The following is a 15,208-nucleotide window of genomic DNA, read 5'->3' as shown; positions in this document are numbered from 1 at the left end:
ATGGTTTGCCTTGGAGACAAACAGAGATCATTCTGTTGTTTTTGAGATTGCATCCAAGTACTGCATTTCGGACTCCTGTTGACCATGATGGCTACTCCATTTCTTCTGAGGGATTCCTGCCCACAGTAGTAGATATAATGGTCATCTGAGTTCAATTCACCCATTCCAGTCCATTTTAGTTCGCTAATTCCTAGAATGTCAACATTCACTCTTACCATCTCCTGTTTGACCACTTCCAATTTGCCTTGATTCATGGACCTGACATTCCAGGTTCCTATGCAATATTGCTCTTTAGAGCATCGGACTTTGCTTCTATCACCAGTCACATCCACAGTTGGGTATTGTTTTTGCTTTGGCTTCATCCCTTCATTCTTTCTGGAATTATTTCTCCACTGATCTCCAGTAGCATATTGGGCACCTACTGACCTGGGGAGTTCCTCTTTCAGTATCCTATCATTTTTCCTCTTCATACTGTTCGTGGGGTTCTGAAGTGTTTTGCCATTCCCTTCTCCAGTGGACCACATTCTGTCAGACCTCTACAATGACCCGCCCGACCTGGGTTGCCCTGCTGGCATGGCTTAGTTTCATTGAGTTAGACAAGGCTGTGGCCCTAGTGTGATTAGATTGACTAGTTTTCTGTGAGTATGGTTTCAGTGTGTCTGCCCTCTGATGCCCTCTTGCAACACCTACCATCTTACTTGGGTTTCTCTTACCTTGGGCGTGGGGTATCTCTTCATGGCTGCTCCAGCAAAGCACAGCGGCTACTCCTTACCTTGGATGAGGGGTATCTCCTTACTGCCGCCCTTACTGACCTTCAACATGGGACAGCTCCTCCAGGCCCTCCTACGCCTGCGCAGCCACCACTCCTCGGGTCTTTAGTATAATGCTTTTGGTGGCTCAGATGGTAGACCATCTGCCTGCAATGCGGGAGACCCACGGTTTGATCCCTGGGTCAGGAAGATCCCCTGGAGAAGGTAATGGCAACCCACTCTAGTATTCTTGCCTAGAGAATTCTATGGACAGAGACCCTGATGGGCCGCAGTCTATGGGGTCGCAAAGAGTCAGACACGACTGAGCGACTAACACTTCCACTTTTTTCACATAATTAAGTACTCTTGCCTGGAGAATCCCATGGACGGAGGAGCGTGGTAGGCTACAGTCCGTGGGGTTGCAGAGTCGGACACGACTGAGCAACTTCACTTTCACTTTCAAGTGTTCAACAAATGTTTTCTGGCTAGTTGAACTGTCAGCAAATTTCGAAAGTCTCAAAAGTAAATTTGAATGTACTTCCATCCCTCTCTATTTTCATGCCCACACCTTAACAATGACAGGACCCAGAAATTTATACTGCTTGGACCTTGAGCATGTGTCCCCTCAAAACCCATCTTGCAGACCCTGCCAATGAAATTTAAAGACCTTCAGACGTGAGGGTTCTGTTGTTGAGAAGTAAGCTCCCAGCAGGAATTCAAAACCTCCTCGTATTCTCAGCTCCCACTTATCTTGGGTTGAGCCTTTGTTAGGATTAAGAAAAAAAAAAAAGCTAAGTGGTCTTGTGAAAACCAGCTTCTCAGTAAACTATATAGGCACTTCCTGGTTACCCATGATATGGGAATAACCTTTAAACTATTTCCATTTCTGATCCCAGCTGGAAACAGGAAACGCATGGGGTACAGCTTTAAACAAAAACAAAAGGACCGAAAGATAAATCAAATTGTCCCAGAGTTCAGAAGAGGTTTACGCTGAGTGTTGGAAGGTTCAGATTTAGTGAATCCTCCCCTAGTTTGTGTCATTCCAGAAATTCCTTCTGAGGGGTGGGGGAGTGAAGGGTTGTACTAAATTGCACAGCACTGCCATCTTCAGGGCCAGTTGGGAAAATTTCTCAGGGTCAGTTAGATAAATCATCCTCCTAAACACTTGATTTAAATATAATCAGATGGTTAAAATTTTGACAGCAGATAGACTGGAACAGATTTTTCTACTGTTTCCAATGTTTGAAAAGTCAGTAGACACAGCTTTTTTGTGGTGTATGCACATTTTAAAAATATTTGCTGATTGAAAAGCCATTTACAATAAATAGGAAAGTTTAAATAGCTCATACTGCATTGCCAAATGATGGGAGTAACACAGACACAAACATATTGTTCTGAAAAAAAATTTTTCCTTAAAAAGAAAAGTATGAATCAAATGATTTCAAAGTGCTGTTTGAACAGATGGTGTGATTAACAACTACCATGTTAGCCATCTCAGGAGCTTACAAAGAAGTAAACAAATGCAAGGGGAAAAATCACTTTATTCCCCCAAAGAGTGTTTAGTTCATTTCATTAGGAAAATTTGAAAGTCTGCAATTTGAAAGTTGGATATCCCTAGGGGATATTGGGAATAAGAAATGAAGGGAGTCTTTTTGGAGAAAGATCACATCAAGACAAATGCTGATGTTCCATGCACGGCTGAGGATGAGGTGGGAGAAGCTTAGACTGTCGTCGTCATCCAAAATGACAGAGGCAGGTGGCACAGTACAGAACACGCTAGCTTTGGACTCAAAGGGCCAGGTTCTCATCCTGGCTCTAGCACCAGCTGTTGCTGGCCTTGGAGCCATCCTTGGTCTCTCTGGTCCTCAGTTTCTTGTTTGGAAAATGAGTGAGAACCAGATGAGTTGTACAGCTGTGCTTTAAAATGCTAATGTACACCTGGGGATCTCATTAAAATATAGATTCTAGCTGGTAGGCCCGAGGTAGGGCCTGAAAGTCAGAATTTCTTACAGGCTCCCAGGTAATGCTGACGCTGCTGATCCACAGACCACATGTTTACAGTCAGGTCTCTAAACTCCTTCCAGTGATGATACCCTGGTCTTCTGATACACTAGGTGTGGCTCAGAACAAGGTGAAAAAGACCACGTGTCTACCTTCCAGGTAGAATGACTCAGAAATGTGTATGGATAAAAGTGCATAATGAACATGCCAAATGCTGAATCTATCTTCAAAGAAACTCAAGTATTTATTTATAATATGTAATAAACTCTTTGAATTAACTTTTGAGCAAGTGATGTGAGAGCAAAGTACTAGGCATTGGATATGGAGATCAAATATATAGGGATGAGATGAGAGGGAGATTGGGAAATTGAGTATTAACCAGTTTCCACATAAGTATTCAAGACCAAGCCTGAGAATTCATTGTATTTTAAAACTTTTGCTCTGTGAAAGACACTGCTTAGAGAATGAAAAAATAATCTACAAACTGGGAGAAAATACTCACAAATCACATATCTGACAAAGAACTTGTATCCAGAATCTATGAAGGATTCTCAAAAGTAAGAAAACAACTCAGTTTTTTAAGTGGGAAAAAGACATGAATATATACTTAACCAGAGAGGAGATATGGATGGCAAAAGGCAAATGAAAAGATGTTCAACATTATTAGTCATTAAAGGAAATTCAAATTATACCTGTGATGAGATACCATCATATACCTATTACAATGGCTAAAATAAAAAAAAACAATATCAAGTGCTGATAAGGATGTGAAGGAACTGGATCATACATATTGCTAGGAGAAATATAAAAATAAAGCAGATACTCTGGAAAACATTTTCAGCAGTTTCTTATGAAGTTAAATTTTCCACATGACTCAGCAATCCCAATTTTACATATTTACCCTAGAGAAATACTTATATTTGCACAAAAACCAGTACAAAAGTGTTTATAGCAATTCTACTCATAAACACCAAAAAATAGAAACAATTCAAACATCTTTTAGCAAGTGAGTAGAAAAATAAACAGTGGTATATCCATACAATGGAATATTACTCAGAAATATAAAGGACCAAACTGTTGATACACACAACTTGGATGAATCTCAGAAGCATTATGCAGAGCGAAAGAAGCCAGTCTCAAAATTTTCCTACCATATGATTGCATTCATATGATATTCTCAAAAAAAACAAAAGTGATAGAAAACAGATCAGTGGTGGCCAAGGATGACAGGCAGAAAGAGAGGTGAGTACAAAGAAATAACAAAAGGGAGTTTATGGGAAATGTAACTGTTTCCACCTTGATCATGGTGGTGGTTACACAGATCTACCCATGTGTTGAAATTCACTGAAATAAACAGCCAAAAAAGTCAGTTTTACTGTATGCTATATTAATTTTTAACAAATCTGAAAAAAATGGATTTTTTCTTTCTAAATTTTGAGCAAAAGTGTGCAGCCACTATAGAAAATATAGAGGTTCCTTAAAATACAAAAAATAAAGCTACCATATGATCCAGCAATCCTCCTTCTGGGTAGATATCTGAAAAAAACAAAAACTCTAATTCAAAATAATACATGCACCCCAATGTTTATAGCAGCACTATTTGCAATAGCCAAGACATGGAAACAACCCGAGTGCCTATCAGTAGATCGGTTTAAGAAAGTGTAATATGTGTGTGTATATATATATATATATATATATATATATATATACAATGAAATATTACTTGGCCATAAAACAGAATAAAATATTGCCATTTACAGCAATGTGGATGGACCTAAGGAGAATTATATTTAGTGAAGTAACTCGGACAAATACTATATGATATCACTTACATGTGGAATCTAAAAAATGATACAAAAGAATCCATGTGCAAAACAGAAAGGGACTCACAGTCAGAACCACACGGGAGAGGGAGGTGGGGAAAGACATATCAGAAGTATGAGATTAACAGATAGAAACTTCTACACATAAAATAAATAAGCAATAAGGATTTACTATGTAGCACAGGGAACTCTATGTTCAATATTTTTCAGATAATCTATGCCAAATGATTCCTTGGGGGAGGGGGAAAGACAGATGGACATATAGCTATAAGAAGATATTCAACTTTATTAGTAATTTGAGAATTGCAAATTAGGGTTCAATGCCTTTTTAACCTATTAGCTCTGTGAAGGTTAATAGAATAATGCTATCCTACATTGAGAAAGGTGTGGGGAGACAGGGCATGGAGGTAAACTGATTCACCTTTCAAGAGATCTGTTTAGCAGTCTGCATCAAAAGCCTTAAAAATGTGCATTGTCTCCAGAACGGAAATTCAACTTCTAGGAATTCACCGTAAGAAGTAATCAAGCAAGGATATTCTGCTTAGCATTGTTTTGATGGTATAATATTGAATGCCAAAGTTCTAAAATCAATTCCAGTGAATACACACTCTATAATTCACTGTTGGTGGGATTGTGAATTGGGGCAGCCACTGTGGAAGAGGATACAGAGGTTCTTCAAAAAATCAAAACTAGAACTACGTTATGACCCAGCAGTTCCACTTCTGGGAATATATTCAGAGGAAACAAAAGCACTCACCTGAAAATGCATTTGCACCTCCCATGTTCACAGCAGGGTTATTTACAATGGCCAAGACAGGAAAACAAGGGTCCACTGATGGAAGAAAGGGTAAAGCTGTGGTATTGAATATGCCCATGTGTGCTCAGTAACTAAGTCGTGTCTGACTCTTCGCGACCCCATGGACTGTAGCCCGCCAGGCTCCTCTGTTCATTGTATATATGCAATGGGCTATTAGTCAGTCATTTAAAAAAAGAGAACATCCTGCCATTTGCAATAATATGGATGGACCTTGAAGGACAGGAAGGCCTGGCATGCTGCAGTCCATGGGGTCGCAAAGAGTCGAACGCAACTGAGCAACTGAACTTAACTGAAGATATTATGCTAAGTGAAATAAGTCAAAGACAAATAGTGTATAATCTCTTATGAGTGAGTAAAGTTGCTCGGTGGTGTCCGACTATTTGCAACCCCATGGACTGTAGCCTACCACGCTCCTCCATCCATGGGATTTTCCAGGCAAAAATACTAGCGTGGGCTGCCATTTCCCTTCTCCAGAGATCTTCCCAACCCAGGGATCGAACCTGGGTCTCCCACATTGTAGGAAGACGCTTTACCGTCTGAGCCACGAAGGAAGAATAATCTCTTATATGTGTAACCTAAAAAAAAAAAAAAAAAAAATCACATGAAAAAAGAGATCAGGCTTGTGGTTACCAGAATTGTGGAGGGGAGAGGCAAGAGGAATTGAAGGAAGGTAGTCAAAAAGTACAGACTTTCAATTATAAATAAGTACTAGGTGTATAATATATAACGAGGACTACAGCTAACACTGCTATATGGTTTATAGGAAAGTTAAGTAAATTTTAAGAGTTCTCATCACAAGGAGAAATTTTTTTCCTTTTTTCTTCTTTCTTTTCATTATATCTATTGATATATGAGAAAGTAGATGTTAACTGAACATATTATGGTAATCATTTCTCAGTATATGTAAATCAAATTATGCTGCATGCCTTAAACTTATACAGTGATGTGTGTTTCTCAGTAAAACTGAAAAATATATTCTATCATCTCTGGTGTGCTAGATGCTGCACAGAACATAATATTATAGACTGAGAGTATAACATGATTCAAAAATCTATACAGATTAATACATTTAAAGAGCCTACTGAGAGCAAAATATTGAACTGATTTTTAAAAGTAAATCAAATGTTTATTTAAATTATGTGACCAAACATAATCCAATTATCAAAAAGATAAATTAAACTACATAATGTCCAAACACTAAAAACTGACATTGTATCTACTTTTACTGACATGGATGAATTTGCATTTCATAGGTTTCTAAGTGAAAAATGCAGACTAAAAATTTATAGTCTCATTTTTATACAAAATGTACTGAAAGACAGAAAACATATATAGGGGAAATCTATAAGAATATCCCTTAAGATTTTACTATGGTTATTGCTGCGTAGTGGAATGATAATCGATTTTTCTTTTCTTCTTTATATTTTTCTGTTTTTTTTTCAGGTTTTTTCAATGAGAGTATATTACTTTCATGACTGAAAAAGTCCAATAAAACTATTTCGAGAAACAACTGGCAGTTGCATCTCAGATAGCTTTCTTTACATTAACATTGTTGCCTTTCTCCCCAAGAAGGATATGGTTCTTCCTGCCTTTCTTGACAGATTCCACAGGCTTGCCAGGGAGATCAACCATGGCCCAGGGCACTTAGAGTCACGTGGCGAACCCCCAGCCAACGACACTGTGGCTCAATGAACAGTTGGGAATATATATTGAATATACTTAAAGTCCATTCAAAGATCTTGGATGGGAATCAGTCACTCCCAATGAGTTGCTTCATCCTGACTTTTCTTAGTAGCTCACAACTGTCTGCTTCCAAAGTTAGCTTGGAAGCAGGATGTAGCCTCAAAATCTTTCCATACCATCTTCCTTTGATATTTTACCAAAAAAAAAGGTTTTGAAACTTTTGGGTTTCAGTAAAAATTTGTAGTGTTTCTAATTTTTTTCATGTAATAAAAAGCAAAAGAGATAAGATCTGCATTTTCTGAACTTTTTTTTCTTTCTAGGTGCTGTTTCTAGTCAAGAAAAAGGAAAGAATAAATGAATTAACTGGATTACATCATTTATTTTCCAACTGTGCACATTACTTTTTCTTAGCTATGTAGCTTGCTGATTTGATGTATCTGAAAACAATCATGTTATTATTAATTTCAGAAAAGTTTGCCATGTACTTCTAGACTTATTTAGTCATTTAGTTCATCTTTAATATCTCAACATTTTATCTTTGGCAAATAATTTTCATAAATTCATAGTAATGCTTTTAGTCAACCTTTAGGGTTTTTTCTTTTAATGTTACTTTAAAATCTGTTTCAGCCAAGTTTTCTGAATAGTGCTTAAATTTTTTTCTAAAAGGGTGACTTTTACTTTAATCTACTTGCTAAAATATTGAATTGATCCTGCTATTATTTCATGAAAAATCACTCATAACCACCTGACTAAACCAGTTCGTGTTCATTACGCAAACACTCCATGTTATGCAGGGTTATTTTACTTTGTTAGAATTAGTCATTTGTCTCATCCTAAAATCTCATCTCTGCATTTCAGTCTGAATTAGGTAGCCTGACAACTGACAGGTAGATAATTGAAGTTTTTAATTTCTTACCTGACCTACCTTTCCAGCTTCCTCAGTTTCATTGGGAAACTGGTTTTCAATACTCTGGTCAAGCACTTTTTTCTATTTATATTGTTTTTAATTTTTTAAAATAATTATGGAATTTATGCCAGCAGAGATTTTAGAGGGATACTTGCTTAGAAGAAATTCTGATGTCATTTTTAATGGTATTTTCCCTCACAAAGAATGATACAACTCCCTGAACTCTAGCCTAGATGTACCATTTGTTACCCATCTTTCTCCAATTATATCAAGACCACTTATTTCACACCGACCCTCCCTCACATACCAGCAAGCATTCCATTTCATCTAGTTAATGGTTTCCGCATTTTTATATTTTGACCTGACTTTTTCTCTCATTTCCCACAAATGTCAAATAGCATTCTACTGATAAATTGGATACCATTTTCCTCAAATAAATCACTGACTTCCCTTCAGTGACTGTAACTACTTATCATGTGCTTTCTTAACTTGTTGGCTTCTCTGTTATTTACAAACTATTCCATCTCCTAAACATTTTTTTAACCAGCTTCCTGATATTCTTCCTCCCTTATTTATCCTCCATGACTCCAAAAGTTTTGTAGTTAATGCTAATAGCTACTATTTATCAACTACTATTTATCACTGCAGATGGTGATTGCAGCCATGAAATTAAAAGACGCTTACTCCTTGGAAGGAAAGTTGTGACCAACCTAGATAGCATATTAAGAAGCAGAGACATTACTTTGCCAACAAAGGTCCATCTAGTCGAGGCTATGGTTTTTCCAGTGATCATGTATGGATGTGAGAGTTGGTCTGTGAAGAAAGCTGAGCGCTGAAGAATTGAGCTTTTGAACTGTGGTGTTGGAGAAGACTCTTGAGAGTCCCTTGGACTGCAAGGAGATCCAACCAGTCCATTCTGAAGGAGATCAGCCCTGGGTGTTCATTGGAAGGACTGATGCTGAAGCTGAAACTCCAGTACTTTGGCCACCTCATGCGAAGAGTTGACTCATTGGAAAAGACTTTGATGCTGGGAGGGATTGGGGGCAGGAGGAGAAGGGGACAACAGAGGATGAGATGGCTGGATGGCATCACCGACTCGATGGACATGAGTTTGAGTAAACTCCGGGAGTTAGTGATGGACAGGGAGGCCTGGCGTGCTGTGATTCATGGGGTCACAAAGAGTCGGACACGACTGAGCAATTGAACTGAACTGACTGATTTATTAACTATTTACCAACCACCTTTGAGACATTATATCTTATCCCCTTACAAACATTGTAAGGAAAAAATACTGTTATCCCAGTTTCACAAATGAGAAAACTTTGGGTCAGGAGTTTAAGTAATTTGCCCAAGCAAGCTCAGCTAGTAAGTCACCACTGGGATTTAGATTCAGGTCTCTCTGATACCAAAGCTACTTCTTTCTTTATGCCACCAGGTCTTACACGAATGCAACATTCCCACCCAGGCACCCACATCTAATTGTCTTGTCTGATTCATGGACCTCTATTCCAGTATTGCCCTGAACTCCGAGCTTCCTGTCTGCAGCAATAACCTATGCCAAATGCGACCGGCATAGGACTAATCAGATGTAAGTTTCTCTCAATTAATAATTGTATGGTCTTCTCTTGGTGCCCCTAAAGATCCTCCCAAATGCATTATATTTTCCTTTCAGAAACTTTATACCCCTTTTCAAGTCTTATGTGGTTCCTTAAGCTAACACTACTTTTCCCTGCTCTCTCAACAGAGCTGGTTATTGAATTATTACTTTTTCTGTGTGGCAGTAGATCAATACAGCTGGTAGCAGTTTGTCAGATGATCCAAGAGTACAGGATTATATTCTTAGGGAATATAATTATATTCCACAATTATATTCTTAGGGAAATGAACACCAGGCCTTCCTCTTTGGGAATCGTAGGTGATCCCATCTTCACAGCCCTTCTTTTGTACTGGAGCAGAAAAAGCTGGTCTGGTGATTACTCACATCACATTTCCAGCTTTGCCATTCCCTTGGGCACTAACTTGTTCTCTGGCGTTTGAAAAGATTCCTCTCCCAGGGTTTAATTGCAATTAGAGGAACAGGTTACAGAGAACATCAAACTGGGATCTGAATTTTTTTTCTTTTACTATGGAGAAAGGAAGTTAGATGGTAAGAAGGAAAAAAACAGTTAATAATTTCCAAAATACATTTTACAGAAACACAACGCTAATAACTTATACTTGGTGTTCATTCTGCTTTCGCTATTTTGCTCTTGACAGGCAATTTTATTTACCGCTCTCTAAATTAATCACAAAATCAAACTGCTGCATAGCATGTCCACTGGCTCCCTAAATTATCCCTGCATCCACTGGCTGACAGTTCTGACATGTGCATATAGTCCCAGCTGTGAAATGCTGACCTCCCTTAATCTGAGATTCATCTTTACCCCATCCCTTTACAGGTTGAGTTACCTACCCCTTTGGCAAAGCAAATCAGTGCTGTCTGGACCAACTAAACTTCCCATGGGGTCCCTTCAACCTTTTGAGCTTCCTGTGTTTTGAAGAAATAGCTTTTAAAAACTCACAGTTGTTTTTAAGGCATCTTGCCTAAGGAACTTTTTGTGTGTGTGGTAAAATATAAAGAAACTCTTTTTATGAAGTATAGTTAATTTAGAACGTGTTAATTTCTGGAATACAAAAATATATATGTATATATATTTACATATATATAACTGAATATGTATATTCTTTTTCATATTATTTTCCATTATTATAATATATTAAATATAGTTCCCTATACTATACAGTACTATTGCTTATCTATTTTATTATAGATATTATATATATTTATATATAGAATATCTTATATAAGATATTATAATATAGTTATACTATATGAATATAGTTCCCTATACTATACAGTATTATTGCTTATCTATTTTATACATAGTGAGCTTGCATCTGCCAATCCTGTTTCTCTCTCCCCCACCACCTGAATTGATGCTTTTAAACTGTGGTGCTGGAGAAGACTCTTGAGAGTCTCTTGGACTGCAAGGAGATCCAACAAGTCCAGCCTAAAGGAAATCAGCCCTGAATATTCATTGGAAGGACTGATGTTGAAGTTGAAGCTCCAATACTTTGGGCACCTGTTAAGAAGAATTGACTCACTGGAAAAGACCCTGATGATGGGCAAGATTGAAGGCAGGAGGAGAAGGGGACGACAGAGGATGAAGTGGTTGGATGGTATCACGGACTTGATGGACACGAATTTGAGCAGGCTCCGGGAGTTGCTGATGGACAGGGAAGCCTGGAGTGCTGCAGTCCACGGGGTCAAAAAGAGTTGGACAAGACAGTGACTGAACTGAACTCAACCATAAGTTTGTTTTCCGTGTCTGTGAATCTGTTTCTGTTTTGTAAATAACTTCATTTGTAACATATTTGAGATTTTATATGTGTGATATTATGTGATACTTGTCTTTCTCTGTCTTACTTCACATAGTATGACAATGTCTAGGTCCATCCACGTGGCTGCAAATGCCATTATTTCATTTTTTATTATGGCTGAGTAATATTCCAGAGTGTGCGTGTGTGTGTGTGTGTGTGTGTGTGTGTGTTTGGTGTGTGTGTGTGTGTGTTTGGTGTGTGTGTGTGTGTGTGTGTGTACCATGTCTTCTTTATCCATTCATCTGTTGGTGGACACTTTAGGTTGCCTCCATGTCTTGGCTTGTATTGATAGTGTTACTATGAACACTGGGGTGCATTTATGTTTTCAACTTAGAGTTTCCTCCAGGTATATGCCAAAGAGTGGGATTGCTGGACTGTATGGTAGCTCTATTTTTAGTTTTTTTAAGAAATCTTTATATTGCTTTCTATGGCTGCGCCAATTTACATTGAAGGAACTTTTTTATGCATACCAAACTTAAGGTCAAATTTATTCATCAAACACCTCAAAATTAGATCCAGTCACAAACTAGGTCTTTGACTGCCCTTCAGAGCTCTAAATTACCTACTCCTACCTGCTGCAGCCCCAGCTCCTTGGAGTGATCTCCCTCACTTCCTGTGTGTCTTCTGTGCCGTACTGTGCTTAGTCACTCAGTCATATCCGATTCTGTGCAACCCCATGGACATAGCCTGCCAAGCTCCTCTGTTCATGGGGATTCTCCAGGCAAGAATACTGGAGTGGGTTGCCATGCCGTCTCCTGTGTGTGTCTCCTATTTAATATTTATTTTTAAGAATTTCATTCTACCAATTTTTTTAAATTCTGTTTGGAACAAATGAAGGTATACATAAGGAAATTACATGTCTGGAAAGGAGCCTCAATCAGGAAATAAGATTTACCAATAATTAGCTGTGGGACCTGGAGCAGGTCATTTAAATGTTCTGGGTCTCCATTTCCTCATCTGCAAAATTATGCTTTAGAATAAAATAATCTCTAAATTGTCTTTTTTTTTTTTCCTCACTCTGATTTTGATGTAATAGAACTGCCGATCAACAGAACAGATAAAAATAGAGGGAATATCTCAACTACCAAGACTGAATGTACTCAATTAGCTCTTCACATTCTTCCCACTTCCTTCCTATGTGTGTTTCTGTACTTCAGAGGCTGCAGAGCTGAAAAGTACATTCCTTGGTCTCACAGCTAGAGTCCTCAATGTGAATAAGCTTCCACCCCTAGATGCGCTTGCATGATATTTAAAAGAGAGAAATGAAACAGAAGCAACTTCAGTGCTTTTTGTTGCTGGTGGGAAACAGTGTCAAGGGGATGCCAGAGTCCAGTCTCCAGCTTCAAGGGGAAGGAGGAGGAATAAGAGTGGTGAATATCACACTTGGTGTTCCAGGCCTAATCACTATATTTCGCTGGGAGTTGTCGAGAAACATTTGTGGTAGCAGTTTTTGTGTCTTCCCAAGCCTGGCTTTCTTAACCCCTATTTTATATTTTTTGATTGTGAATCCAGCTGCAAGGGTCCTATCTGTGGAAGTCATTGCTTGTCTACCTCTAGAGCCTACTCTTTTGTTCCTCTAACGGTTTTGTGGGCATCTAGTTCTCTGTATTCCCTGGCTCAGTGGTAAAGAATCTGCTTGCCAATACAGGAGACTTGGGTTTAATCCTTGGGTCAGGAAGATCTTCTGGAGAAGGAAATGGCACTCCACTCCAGTATTCTTGCCTGTGAAATCCCATGGATAGAGGAAAGTGGTGGGATACAGTCCATAGGGTCATAAAGAGTTGGACATGACTTAGAGACTAAACATGCACAGTTATCTGTATTCAGTTCAGGTCAGTTCAGTTCAGTCACTCAGTTGTGTCTGACTCTTTGCCACCCCATGGACTGCAGCACCCCAGTCTTGCCTGTCCATCACCAACTCCCAGAGCTTGCTCAGACTCATGTCCATTGAGTTGATGATGCCATCCAACCATCTCATCCTCTGTCATCCCCTTCTCCTCCTGCCTTCAATCTTTCCCCAGCATCAGGATCTTTTCCAATGAGTCAGTTCTTCAAATGAGGTGGCCAAAGTATTGGAGTTTCAGCTTTAGCGTCAGTCCTTCCAATGAATATTCACTTCTGATTTCCTTCAGGACTGACTGGTTTGATCTCCCTGCAGTCCAAGGGACTCTCAAGAGTCTTCTCCAACACCACAGTTCAAAAGCATCAATTCTTTGGTGCTCAGCTTTCTTTATAGTCCATCTCACACCCATTCATGACTACTGGAAAAACCATAGCTTTGATTAGATGGACCTTTGTTGGCAAAGTAATGTCTCTGCTTTTCAATATGCTGTCTAGGTTGGTCATTGCTTTCTTCCAAGGAGCAAGTATCTTTTAATTTCATGGCTGCAGTCATCATCTGCAGTGATTTTGGAGCCCAAGAAAATAAAGTCTCTCACTGTTTCCATTGTTTCCCCATCTATTTGTCATGAAGTGATGGGACCAGATGCCATGATCTTAATTTTCTGAATGTTGAGTTTTAAGCCAACTTTTTCATTCTCCTCTTTCACTTTCATCAAGATGCTCTTTAGTTCTTCACTTTCTGCCATAAGGGTGGTGTCATCTGTGTATCTGAGGTTATTGATATTTCTCCTGGCAATCTTTATTCCAGCTTGTGCTTCATCCAACCTGGCATTTTGCATGATGTATTCTGCATAGAAGTAAAATAAGCAGGGTGACAATATACAACCTTGATGTACTCCTTTCCTGATTTGGAACCAGTCTGTTACTTCTCTGTATTAAATTCTCTTTTCTTTAAAATACTGAAGGGGGTCAGAACATTCCACCACAAAATATGTTACTTTGGTGTAAGGATTATTTTGAACTGAAGGCAATTGGGAAATAGCAGACACAGAAAAAACTCTACTCTCCCCCCTTTATGCCTAAAGATAGGGTATAAATTTACCTTTGTGGAGGTGTTCCCTCCTCCTCCTCAATACCTGGAAGAGGAAGCAACTCATACTGGAAACAACACTGACTTGAATCTGCATAAAGTTGATTAAAAATCACTTATCTTCCATTAGCTACCCCCAACCCCACAAACAAGTATTCACTTTCCCACAGTTTATCACTCCTAGAAGTCCACTTCTCCTTTATCTCGTCATTTGTCTGCCAATATATCACTTTTTATTAAAATGGTATATATGTGTATATATATATATATTTATATAAGCTCTCAAGCTGACTCACTTCCTTTTCTGTGAGAGACCCTCATGCACACCTAAAAATTAAAATATTAACATCAAATAAAATATGCATGCCTTTTCTCCTGTTAATCTGTCTTTTGGCAGTTTAAATTGCAAGAGCTCAGTTCCTAAACATAAGAGGGTAGAGGAAGAAGCTTTTATACTATGATACCTAGAGTAGATTTAGATCCCTTTCCTCTCGCATAGATTTCTTTTGAGGTCTAGTTTCTTCTTCCCTAGTTCTTGCTAATTTGTTATTGTTGTTCAATTATGTTTTGTTTACATAATGCCAAACCTGGTCCTGTGAGAGCTTGTTTTAATACCCATTCCAGTTCAACTTTTTTTTCTTCAGATCAAGCCAAATGTTCTTTCAGACGTGTTCAGTTCTCAGTGCCATTGTATCCTGCCTCCTCTTTTGGACAAGGACAAGCATGATCCAGGGTTTTCTTGGAAACAATGTATATTGTTTCTCTTTCTATTTCTTTGCCTCTAGTTTGAGCTGCTCTTTTGAATTTAAGCTTTTACCCTTCAATACCTGAATTAAAATATATTTGGTGGTGGTGGTTTAGTTGCTAAGTCATGTC

This window comes from Ovis aries, chromosome 2 (assembly GCF_016772045.2).
Source record: "Ovis aries strain OAR_USU_Benz2616 breed Rambouillet chromosome 2, ARS-UI_Ramb_v3.0, whole genome shotgun sequence".
NCBI classification, from domain to species: Eukaryota; Metazoa; Chordata; class Mammalia; order Artiodactyla; family Bovidae; genus Ovis; species Ovis aries.
This window is presented reverse-complemented; position numbering follows the sequence as displayed.